This window comes from Trachemys scripta, chromosome 6 (genome assembly GCF_013100865.1).
Source record: "Trachemys scripta elegans isolate TJP31775 chromosome 6, CAS_Tse_1.0, whole genome shotgun sequence".
NCBI classification, from domain to species: domain Eukaryota; kingdom Metazoa; phylum Chordata; order Testudines; family Emydidae; genus Trachemys; species Trachemys scripta.
The window spans coordinates 4,528,553-4,540,655 of NC_048303.1; the positions used below are offsets into that span (position 1 = coordinate 4,528,553).

Sequence of the window (12,103 nt, forward strand, 5' to 3'; positions counted from 1 at the left end):
CAAATCAAAGTGACAGAGGAGTTTAAAAAAAAAAAGAAGTGCAAATATTTCTCATAACTAGCACTATAAAAGAAACCTCTTCCTTCTGGCAGGCCCCGGGATGCATGAGACATCATTGGATGGTTCTATTGACCTGGTATTCCTGCTTACTGTGCAAGTGCGGTTTATGAGAGGATGACTAAATTAAAGAGACAGAACCCTGGAGGAGGCATCATCTGATGGCACTGCAGACACCACCACCGGTTCATGCTACAGATTATGGGAGGGACAGTGCCGGTGGAAATAATTTGCTTAAAAGCACATTGACTTGGACATCCCTAATCTAAGCATTGATCTCTGCCAGTATTAATGATGCTGTTAAAGCAAATAACTAAACCTGGGACTGCCACTAGTTTTATAGATACAAAATAGGGCATTGTCCTTGGCTTCAAGACCCTAGTTGATTTAGCTCCTGCCAACTGCTCATGGTTTTTTTCTTTTTCACTCCTTCTTTCCCCTGGCCCAAAATACATGCTTTCTCCCACATAGCCAACTAGGCCTGGAATATCTTTAATCTGCCTTCACCCTCTTTCTCTTTGAAATACCTCTTCTTCTATAAGGCCTTTACATCCCAGCTGCGCATCTGAATGAAGTGAGGAGAATGAGACTTGGAGACCAGGAAATCAAAACCCAACAACAACAAAATGCACAAAGACTTCAGATCACACTTACAGGGCGGGGAAACAAGGACTCTGAAAGGGACGTCAGGGCCATAGTGGATAACCGACTGAACATGAGCTCCCAGTGTGACGTTGTGGCTCAGAGGGCTAACGCTGCCCTGGGACATACAAGCGGGGGAATGTCGTGTAGTAAAGAGGTGGTATACAGCATTAGTGAGATTGTTAGTGGAACAGGGGTGTCCCGTTCATAGAATCATAGAAATGTGGGTGTCACAAGGTGCATCACTCATCATTGGTCTGGCGCCTCCTCCTGGTCACTGTGGGGATTAGCTCTTGAGTTCACTGCCCCCACTTCCACGCCTTGCATGCCGTCGTTCTCTCTCTCTCTCTCTCTGGTCTGCGGTCCCCCTCTCACTCCAGGAACCACAGCATCCTCTTTCTGACTCAGCCCTCCGACTGGGTCACTCACTGTTCCCCCCACTTCCAGGTCGCAAAGTCCCTTCTCCCTAGCAGTCCTAGGCAGTCTTCCCTCTCACTGTCTCATACCACCACTCCTTGAGTGGCAGCCAGTGGAAGACGGGTCTGCCCTCTACTCCGGGATCCTGTCCAGGGACCCTCAACTCAGCAGTTCTGGGCTTTCCTTCTTTTAGCCCTCACTGCTCCTTCCCTGGACTGCTTCCTACCACACCTGGTTCTCCTTCTCTCTCTGGCTGTACCAGCTCCCAAACCCTCCTCCCTTTTCCCAGGGAGTAACTGCTGTCTGCATTCCTGAAGCCTTTCCAAACAGCCCCGGTCTATTGCCAGCTACCTTGCTTCATACACACCCTGCCTGTTGCTGTACATGCTTCCAGTTAGTTCCCTGCTCCCTGGCTCTTCCTCCCGGTGCAGCCTGCCAGGCCATCTTAACCCCCTTCCAATCCTATGTGGGGTAGACATCCCATCACAGAAGGGTTTGTCTGAGTGCTGGTGTCCATACTTCAGAAAGGATGTTGAAAAATTGGAAGATGTTCAGAAGAGAGCTACAAGAATGATTTGAGGCCTGTCTCATAGAGAAAGACTTAGGAAGCTTGTCAAAGAGAAGGTTAAGAGATGACTTGATCACAGTGTCTACCTCAATGGAGAGAAGAATTATGATAGCAGAGGGTTCTTTAGTATAGGAAGCAAAGGCAGGACCCCATGGCCCAAGCTAGACAAACTCAGACTAGAAATAAGGCCAAAAAAAAAATAAAATTAACAGGGAGATGGAACTTCTGTGACTTGACGTCTTTGAATCAAGACTGGGTGTCTTTCTAAAAGTGATGCTCTAGAACTGAAACAGGAAGATAAGGGGAAACAGCAGGAGCAGCATTGCAGACAATAAGTTATGTGATGGAAGAGTGCTTAACTTGCCATCTGGAGGATAGTTTACAATGCCTAGCCTTCCTTACTACAGAGGTTATCCTATGGTTACGGGAAGGGGACACTAAGCTGTGATGTCTGCATACGAGAAGAAAAACAGGCTTGGAGAAGCAGGGGGGAGTAGGGTCCCATTGTGCTAGGGGCAGTACAACCATAAATGTAATCACAGTCCCAAAGACTTTACAGTCTAAAAAGACAAGTGACAAGACGGGTGAAGTTAGAGGAATGCAATCAAATATACAAGTTTTATTTAATAACAAAGTAAGCACCAACTAACCTCATCTACCTTGGAAGCCAACATTAATTGACTGGGTTTGTTTATGGTCATCATGGCAGAAGTGGGTTTAGAGAGATCTGCTTGAGCGAGGGCTTACTAATGGATTTGGGGAAGACCTCCCATGAATAAGGGGCAGCATGGAAAGGGGAACATGTCAGAGACATCCCACCTGCCCTAATTTACTTGGGAATGGGGCTGTTGGCTGTATGAAACACAGGAAGTGATGAGAAAACCAGAGGCAGAGCCTCTGGAACCTAACGCATCATGGGATTGTTTAAGGAGGACACCCCATGAGAAAGCTGGGACAACGTGATGACAATTGTCATCTCCTCCTCAGAAAGTCCCCAGTAGAAATGCCACTGCAAGAAACAGAGACTCATCCCCCTGTTCCTCACTTAATGTCTGAATTATAATCAAGCACAATGCAGCTGAGGGATCCTCAAACAGACAGGAAAATGAATGTTGTTTTTCAAGCTCAACATGAAAATACAGTAAAGATAGCAGGATTATAATGGGAATACATGGCCAATAGGGAATTTGGAGGGGCTTGTTCTATTCCAAATCCAAATCCCTTTTGGTCTCTTAATCCATAAAGCTTACTACAGAAGTATGTTATTGCTAAATTGGTGCATTTAGGATTTGCAGCTGGATTTTCACATACAGTCGTCTATCGACACGCATCTGTCAAAGCATCCGCAATAATTGCTTTGCATTTCTACAGTGCTTTTCTTTATTTAAAACAATGATGCAAATATTAACTAATTTCTCTGCACACCAGCCTCGTGACCAAGGGACTGTTATTAACCCATTTTACAGATGGGAAAACCAAGACACAGATAGGTTAATTAGGCCCACATTTTCAAAAGTGACCTTGTTCCTTTGATCCACCCCATTTGGCCCTTTGATGATAGGACCGAAGTAGACAACCTGATCGTCAATTTTTAATGTTCAATTTGAGATGCTTTGGACCTGATTTTTCAGAGGTGCTGAGCATGCAGTGTTCCCATTACACTTCACTTGGGGTTGCAGATGTTCAGCCATTCTGAACATCAGGCCCACGGTGTCTTAAACTCGGCACCCAAAATTGGAGATCACTCCTGAAAGCCTGGGCCTTTGTGACTTGCTCCGGGCCAGAGAGGACACCTAAGAACTGGGATTAGAACCCAGGAATTCCCACTATCAGGTCCTATGTGCAGACTGCTAGATTATGATTAACTAATAACATCTTTTGGCCAAGTAGCTTGTACAAAAGTATCTGGGCACACACACTCGAAGCCATGCATATGTATGCAAGCACTATTTTTATATTTATTTTCCTACATGAGCATGCACAACCGACTAAATTTATGCCTATTGAGAGTATACTGTGTGAAACGTTATAAACCCAGCTCTCTCGATCCAAGTTGCTACAGGTAGATAATCTTTGCCGTTTGCAATAATTTCTATTTCAGTCATGAAACTGGCTAACGACAACTTACTTTTTCAGTCAATTACTTTATAATTGTGTTTTTAAATGTGTGGGTGCCTGCGCCTGATTTTAGAAAATCTCTTTGCTTTTAGCATTGCTAAATGAGAGAAAGAGCGCGTCATTAAATTGTAAGCGTTAAAGCGAACAGGTAGCTACATACAAGGAAGGTCAGAACTTGAGGGTGTCGTTCCATGCTTAACTCATCCTGTTTGACCAATGGGCGGCTCTCCTTTATATAAGAGAGGTTATAGCACATTGCTTAGTCACACTAAGGTGTATGTTAAGGACTGAGGTCTTAGCTCTGAACTTGCTCATTGTTTTTTTTTTTTTAAATAGGTCTGGATCAGACCCTGAAGCATTCATTTCCAAAGTGGTGCATGCTGGTTAAGCCCTGTGTACCTCCATTTGCTGAGCATTCATGTACCCCTGTGCACAGCTAAATCCCTGTTCACTGCTTTGAAAATTTACCCCCTGATGTTATTCTAATGTAGCTGTTTGTCTCCTCATGAACTTATAATGATAATAATGATAGTAATAATGACTGACATTCATATAGTGCCTTTCAGCCAGAAGGATCCCAAAGTGCTTTGCAAACTGATTTACAAACGACTGCATATCCATATTAAATGCGGAGTCCTACGTTAATGCAATGTTAATGTTGCAAATCCGAAGCCACAAAATGCCAGGAAATGCAAAGGTTAAGGTTTCAGTAGCGACGCTAATGCAGACACATTGTGCATCGTGCATATTAAGTTAAACGTTTCACAACAGAACTGAGCAGATATTTTGCAGCAAAAACCACTCTGTGGGCTGTGATAAAGGTAATCAAAATCTCATGCTTCTGGGCAGAAATGTAATTGCTTGTGTGGGTCAGGCAGAAATTCCACCCCACCACATTGCCACACAGCATTATGCAAATACTTGGCTGCATTATGAGATATTTCATCTTCTGTTGTTATTTGCCACTACTGAAAGGAAGATGTCAGGGGCAGATGATAAATGGTCTAATCCAATATGACAAATCCTGCGTACTTAGGGGTTTGATGAAATGCCCATTGAAATCAACAGAGAGACTCCTATCGCATTCAATGTATGCTGGATCAGGCACTCATTGAGTTACACGAACAAAGGAAATTGCCAAATCTCTCTCTCTTTCACACTTACTGTTGATACTTTGGGTTGCTGTCATTTTATGGAGTGGGGAAACCAATTCTTTCTTCTTCACACTATGGGGAGGAAAGGTCTATTTTGGACTCAGATGGCAAGTTTCAGTTGCAAGGTGCATCACATCTATTTGAGCCACGTGCCCCTTTTTAGATGACAGGTGAGCCAAACTTCAGTGGTGCAAATGGTGCCACTTTGCATGAATAATTAACAAATTCAGCGCCTTCATGAATAAAACATAAAGCTAGCATAGGTGGGGGGAACCCCACAAATCAATCAGGTAGGGATCTGTCATCCCCCAAACGGGCTGATTTCTAAATAGTCTTGACAACCCCACTTCTTCACATGAGATGACATGACCTGGATCAAAAGGCTGAAGCAGAAGAGGGATTTTGAAGAAGGAAACGCTGCTGCAGGAGTCTGATCAGTTTTAAATAAAGCAAAAACACAAAACAAACAAACAAACAAACAAAACACACACACAAGACAAACAAACAAACAAAAGCCCACCCTGACTCCAACCAGCTGTGAGTTTGCTTTGGGGCCATCTGGGCAGAGAGATTTTTCTGCAGAATGGTCTAGTGTGCTGGGAGAAATCTCTCTCTCGCTCTCACACACATATACACACAGAGAGGAGTGCAAATATCTCCAATTCTTTGCTGCTGCATATATATATATATATATATATATATATATATATATATATATAGTCCAGTCATCTGTTACTACTATGGCCTTTCCCCGCAAGATGGGAGGCGGATTCCAGCTATGCAAATCATCTGTTTTGATGAGCTGTGAGCGGCTACAGCAGGAACATATGCTGTATCTGTGATGACCGCGTGTGACTGATGGACAGACAGACAGACAGATTTCCTCCCTTTCCTTCATGAGAGATGGCCTGAGCTACTATATCAACTTTGCTCGTCACTGAGCTATTCCTATGCTTAAATGGGCCAATGGATCACAACAACATAGACTGTCTACCAAGGGAGCCAATTCCCTCCCCCCACCCTCTGCCCCCTGGACAAACATGTTGCATTGAATTTCTAAGGAATCGACATTCTGTATCAGCATGTCTCCCATCTGTTTGAAGAAACTCACCCTTTACTCTAGCTCTCGGTTAAGCTACTGCCCAATCTCACTTCTCTTCTTTCCCAAAGGCCTGGAGTGAGCCCTCTACAGCCACCGGCTGGAGTCCCTTTCTTCCACTTCTGTTCTTGGCCCTCTCCAATCTGGCTTCCACCTTTTGCTCTCCATTGAAACCAGACCTTCCAGGTCCTTCGCAACTTAGCCCCACCCAACATAGGCCTTGGCTACACTGGCGCTGTACAGCACTGCAACTTGCTGCGTTCAGGGGTGTGAAAACGCCCCCCCCCCCCCCGCGCGCAGCGAGTGCAGCGCTGTAAAACGCCAGTGTAATCAGCACCTGCAGTGCTGCACGCTCGCTCGCAGCGCTGCAAGCTACTCCCCTCGGAGAGGTGGAGTACATACAGCGCTGCGAGAGAGCTCTCGCAGCGCTGGCGGCGCGACTACACTCGCGCTTCACAGCGCTGCCGTGGGAGCGCTGTGAATCCCCAAGTGTAGCCAAGGCCATAGCCAACCTAGTAACCTACAGCAACCTCAGTCCTCATCGTCACTTTGTCATCATTCCCAGTCCAGCTTCTCACTGCAACACATCCAGGCTTTCCCCTAGTCTGCCCCTTTCACAGGGGAAACACTCTGTGATAAATCCAGACAACCACTAATTTATCCTCCTCCTTAAATCTTACCTCTGAACTCTGAGATGGGATGGAGCATTCTCCCTCTCTCTCTCTCTCTCTCAGACACTCGGCTGGCTGGTTCTTACCCACATGCTCGGGTCTAACTGATCACCACAGGTGGGGAGGGAAAGGAATTTCCCCTCCAGTCAGATTGGCAGTGATCTTGGGGTTTTTTCGCTTCTCTCTGCAGAGTGCAGGCCACTTGCGGGGATTAATTGGGTATATCTCACTGGGTCATTTCTTTGCCACTGCAGGGGCCTCAGGTATTGGTGCATCTCGATCCCTCCTCTTCGCTGCCTGTGGCACCTAATGGTCTAGTGTCAAGTGGGCTGTAAAATTCTCATCTTTTTTTGGTTGTTGGGTTTCGGGTGTGGGTGCTGGCAGCCTGTGATACACAAAGTCAGACTGGAAGATCTGGGACTCCCTCCTGGCTTTAAACGTGATGCCTCTGCCATGATGTCAACAGAACCCAGCCTGCCAATCCTAGCTAAGCAGGTGACAAGCTGTAACTGCTACTCTTCCCCTTTTTCCTTCCTTGTCCCTACCTCTAACTCCAATAAAATCAACAAACCAAACCCAATTATAACATCCGGACCGACCAAAGCTGGGCCAATCCATCACCATATTCATTTGCCTGTGTGTCGTACCCTCTCCCCTCCCCTTCCTTTGTGCGTCTTTAAATTGTAAACTCTTCAGCGCAGGGGATTTTTTTTGATGACTGTACAGTGCCGAGCACAATGGGACACCAATCCCAGTTGGCGCTTTTGGGGCGCTCCCAGACATGTTGACTATTACTACCGCTATGATCACTGCACCCTGCTGCCAACTACCAGGTTTGATACTCGTAAACGTTTCTGTAATAAGCAGTGACAGTAAGTACAAGGTTTTCAATGGTAATGATTAAATTCTTGTATTACGGTACTGAGATCAGGGGCTCCTTTGCTCTACGGGCTTATATCTACATTCCCTCTTCCCCACTTCATGCATCGATGGAGATCGTGGCTAATTCACCTAACCTGCGAGTTGTGAAAAGAATGTGGCGCTGCTTAGAATATAGATAGTGGCGTTGGGATGGTTAGGGCTCTAAGGGAAAGGGGGAAACTCGATTTCAGGTCACAGAGTAAGCTGGAGAAAGAATAAAAAAAAAAGTCAAGCTGTGGCTCCCAAAAGCTCCCCCCGCCCTGACCTGGGAAGGATAATTAATGTCAACTCCGCCCACTCCCCTACTATGGTGATGTGAGCCATAAGGCATTGCCTTGGCCCACTGTGTGCTTCATAATCAATTTCAGCACACGATGGGCCCAAAGCAGCCCATTGGAACTCCACTGCAGTCAGTCTAGGTACTTTTATGGTTCTCCAACAGCATCGCACGAGACACTGGCATTAGCACGGGGATGACTTTAGCCCATTGTTTCAACATTCCAGCGGCATTCATTTCAGCCTCTGTCCTGCCTACGGTAGTGCATCGGATCTGTATTGCTGAGATCAGCTCCAGGAGGAGAGTGGTTAAACATGTCATTTTGGGACTTCTTATTAACAGGCCAGCAAAACTGCAAGGTTGACAGCACTATTAAATATGACAAAGTCTTTTTTAAAACACTGACTGTTTGACTGGTGGGAGGGAAAAAAAAAGTGGCGTGATTTATATACGGCTGCACGAGTCACGGGCTAGCCTCTATATCTTGTGTCCAAGGAATGATCATCCAACTGCTGTCTGCAGTGTCCTCAAACAGCTTGTCTAGAGTCTCCTTTGTTCACAGATGGCTCATCTTGACTTTCTAACATTGAAATACAAGCTGCTGCTCATTCCCATCTTGTAGTTTCCCCAGACAAACTTTCCCTGAGCTAGGACGCTCTCCCAAAATACAAGAATAATGCTGAAATTAATAATTCTCTGCCGGCCTCAGCTGCGCTTTTGAATGAGCAGAGGGGGTTTCCATTAATGAATGGCAGAGCTGTGCAGGTCAGCACAGTGGATATTACAATGTCATAGTACTATAGCACTTCTCATTCGAGATGATTCCAAAGGACGGATGGATCCTTTCAAATGGGATTGACGCTTTTTCCAGGACTTTATGTCACCGGATGTGAGAAGCATTTGAAAAATGCATTCAATCGATAGATGGATACTGGATCAGACCAGCAGTCTGTCTAGCCCAGTAACTTACCAGCTCATTCTCTGGAATTTGCAAGATACCCTTCAAGTTGGAAGATCTGGGCTAACATATTCATAGGGCATCATCTTCTTAAACCCGGCTCTATGTGCTGAAGCAGGAAAGCTTGTACCCCTTGCAAAGAGCGGATATTTCTTTAAAATTCTTATTACTGTAACTCTGGATGTTTTTGTAACCCAATAAAGGTCTAACCTATTCTTTCCCCCACCCCACAACAACCCTTGATTCTGCTCAGTTCTTGGTCTAGATAAGGCTACATTAAGATCAAAGCGTTTTCACACTGACTCAGAGCCACACCTGGGGCAGAATCTGGGAACTGATCAACAGCAACACGGCACAAACATTTAGGAAAAGTGAAGACAAATGCCATAAGCAATTGAAACTAAGGTAGAGGGAGGTGTCACATTTTTCTGTTCTCAGTGGTGGCAGATGACAGAACAAGGAGGAATGGTCTCAAGTTGCAGTGGGGGAGGTCTAGGTTGGATATTAGGAAAAAAAATTTCACTAGGAGGGTGGTGAAGCACTGGAATGGGTTCCCTAGGGAGGTGGTGGAATCTCCTTCCTTAGAGATTTTTAAGGTCAGGCTTGACAAAGCCCTGGCTGGGATGATTTAGTTGGGAATTGGTCCTGCTTTGAGCAGAGGGTTGGACAAGATGACCTCCTGAGGTCCCTCCCAACCCTGATATTCTATGATTCTATGACTAAAACAGACTGGAAACTCCTCATCTCTTGCCATATATTTCAAGGAAAAACTGGATCCCCACAAAAATTTTCACAAATAGTTCTAGATATTTCCCAGGCTAACTCCCTGCTTCTTAGATGTATGTACCAAAGGTTCTTTAATGATGAGTGGCCGGGACATCAGTTTTATGTCTTGTTTGAATAGTGTAGAGGTTTATTAGGAGGATGAGGACAAGATATTATCCAAGTGGGGAAGATTTCAGTTCTGGCTCATTTCCAATGCAGACTGCTTTCTCCTTTTACTGGATAGGTTGTACCAGGTAATGAATACAACCTCGGGACTAAGGGAGCACAGAATGCTAGTAATACTTCCTCAACTGCAGGGAGGTTCAGATTATGTTGGTTCACATACTGTTTCTTCATTCTTCGTTTGCACTGTATCAAATCCATGCAGTGGGGTATTTAGTGACTGGCGCAAGGGATGAAGAATCAGAATTATCATATGGCATTCCCCACTTTGGTACTGAGTCAACATGTGGCCTTGGGCAAGTCATTTAACCTCTCTAGGCCTTGGTTTGCCCTTCTGTAAAATGGGTGTAATACATCACTGGGTTTTGACATTGTTTTCCCAAAAAAGCATTTTTCCATGGGAAATTTTGACTTGGAATGTCTGTCAACCAAAAATATAAATATGGTCATTCAGATATGCCACCGAGGTACCCCCTGGGAATTGTAGTTTGGTTGCGTCATGTCCCTATTGTCCTCTATGGGCTGTGCTCCCTAGATGGACTTCAACTACCATGATACACCACTGCCCTTCACCAGGAAGGGAAGGTATGATGCATCATAAGTAACGTAGTCTGAGCACAGGACATGCAGCACCTGGACTACAACACCCATGAGGCACCACAGAGGCATTTTCGAATAAGAATTTTTCAGTTTTCACTTGTAATACTTCTCTTTTTGATATTTCACCCAAAAGTCATTGTTTTCCATGGAAAAAAAATTGTTTTCCATCAGGCTCTTCTTATAATGTTAGCATGTTAAGTCCCAGCTTTTGGAGGTCATATTTCCTGGACAGTCATAAAAGCGTATGTGTGGGTGGGTGGGTGGGTGGGGGGCATTGGGAGAGAGTTGAATACTTTACATCCAACAAGTGTCTGAACCCAAGTTCTTCCCTACTTACTGGCATGAAGGCATTAGGAGAGAGTTGAATACTTTACATCCAACAAGTGTCTGAACCCAAGTTCTTCCCTACTTACCTATGTGTGGTTTTGCTTTGTTTTAATAAGATCTACTGAATAACCGAGAGCATTCTATTAAGGACAAAAGCCTGGGTAAAGCCAGCAAACTATTCACTGCCAAAATCTGCCCAGAAGTACCTGTGTAATTGAATTTGGCCAGCTCTAGCAAGTTATTTGATTTTCTATAATTGGATTGGCTAATGGGAGAGCAGGGTGTGGAGAAAAAAAAGAACGAGAACGATATCTGTCTCCCTTGACCAAATGATGCAGCAACTTGGGAAATTTCTCATCCCGCAGGGGAACATAAACCCAACAAACAGATACCCCTGCCGGGGAGGGGGAGTATGTCTACACAGGGATCAAGGACCTGCAGCACGGCTGTGGCTGGCTCGGATCAGCTGATTCATGCTCGGGCTGCAGGGCTAAGCGCAGACATTCAGACTCGGGTTGGAGCCTCAGCTCGGAGACCCTCTCCGCTTGCAGGGCCCCAGAGCCCTGGCTCCAGCCCGAGCTCGGGTGTCCACACTGCAGTTTTATAGCCCTGCAGACTGAGCCCCGAGACCCTGCATCAGCTCACACAGGCCAGCCACGGGTGTTCAACGGCAGTGTGGACAACCCTACATGGACATCCGCCTTTTGAACAACCAGGTAGCCGTGGCAGGAGCTGTGCCTCTCCAAGCTACCCACTGCCCTTCATTCAGGGCTGGGCCGCACACAACCTCGCCCTCAATAAATAGCAAAAAATCACGTTTTGCTCCTTGTATTATCTAAATCCATAACTCAAACTGGGGTGCATTTATTTCAAAGGACGATCTGCGGGGACCGTGTGGTAGAGCTCAAAGCTAACCCCTGGATTCGAGCGTCAGCTCTAAAGTTCTCATCACTATCTGGTCGCTTGGCGCTAGACTGTCGAAGGCTTTACGTGGCTGCATAGAGGAATACAGCTCCCCGTAGCCCCCTGCTCAGGTTTGCTCAGATTATAACTCCAGCTGCACAACAGGGACAGCAGGGCGCCTTTCCCCAAATTCCCAGTGTGAGCAGGCAGCCTGGGGCAGGACAGAGAGTTGTAAAACACTGGCTCCGCCCCCTCATCTGGTAGCTTGAGTGGCAGGCCAGGTGCACAGGCAGGAGAGTAAATTGCTCCCCACAAAAGGGGAAAGAATGTATTACCCTTTCAGAGCAAAATATAACAAGGATTCTCTAAATCATGGTCTGCTCCTGGGGCAGCCCACGCCCATGTTCCTCCTGACTCAGGACTGAGTGCAAAACTACCTTCTA

General features: G+C 45.8%; 1 protein-coding gene across 11 annotated transcripts in view; it reads right to left on the reverse strand.

Annotated features, from left to right (window-relative positions):
- CELF4 (CUGBP Elav-like family member 4) overlaps window positions 1-12,103 on the reverse strand; it is an 862,174-nt gene that overhangs the window by 506,959 nt on the left and 343,112 nt on the right. The gene's annotated exons all lie outside the window — the stretch shown is intronic.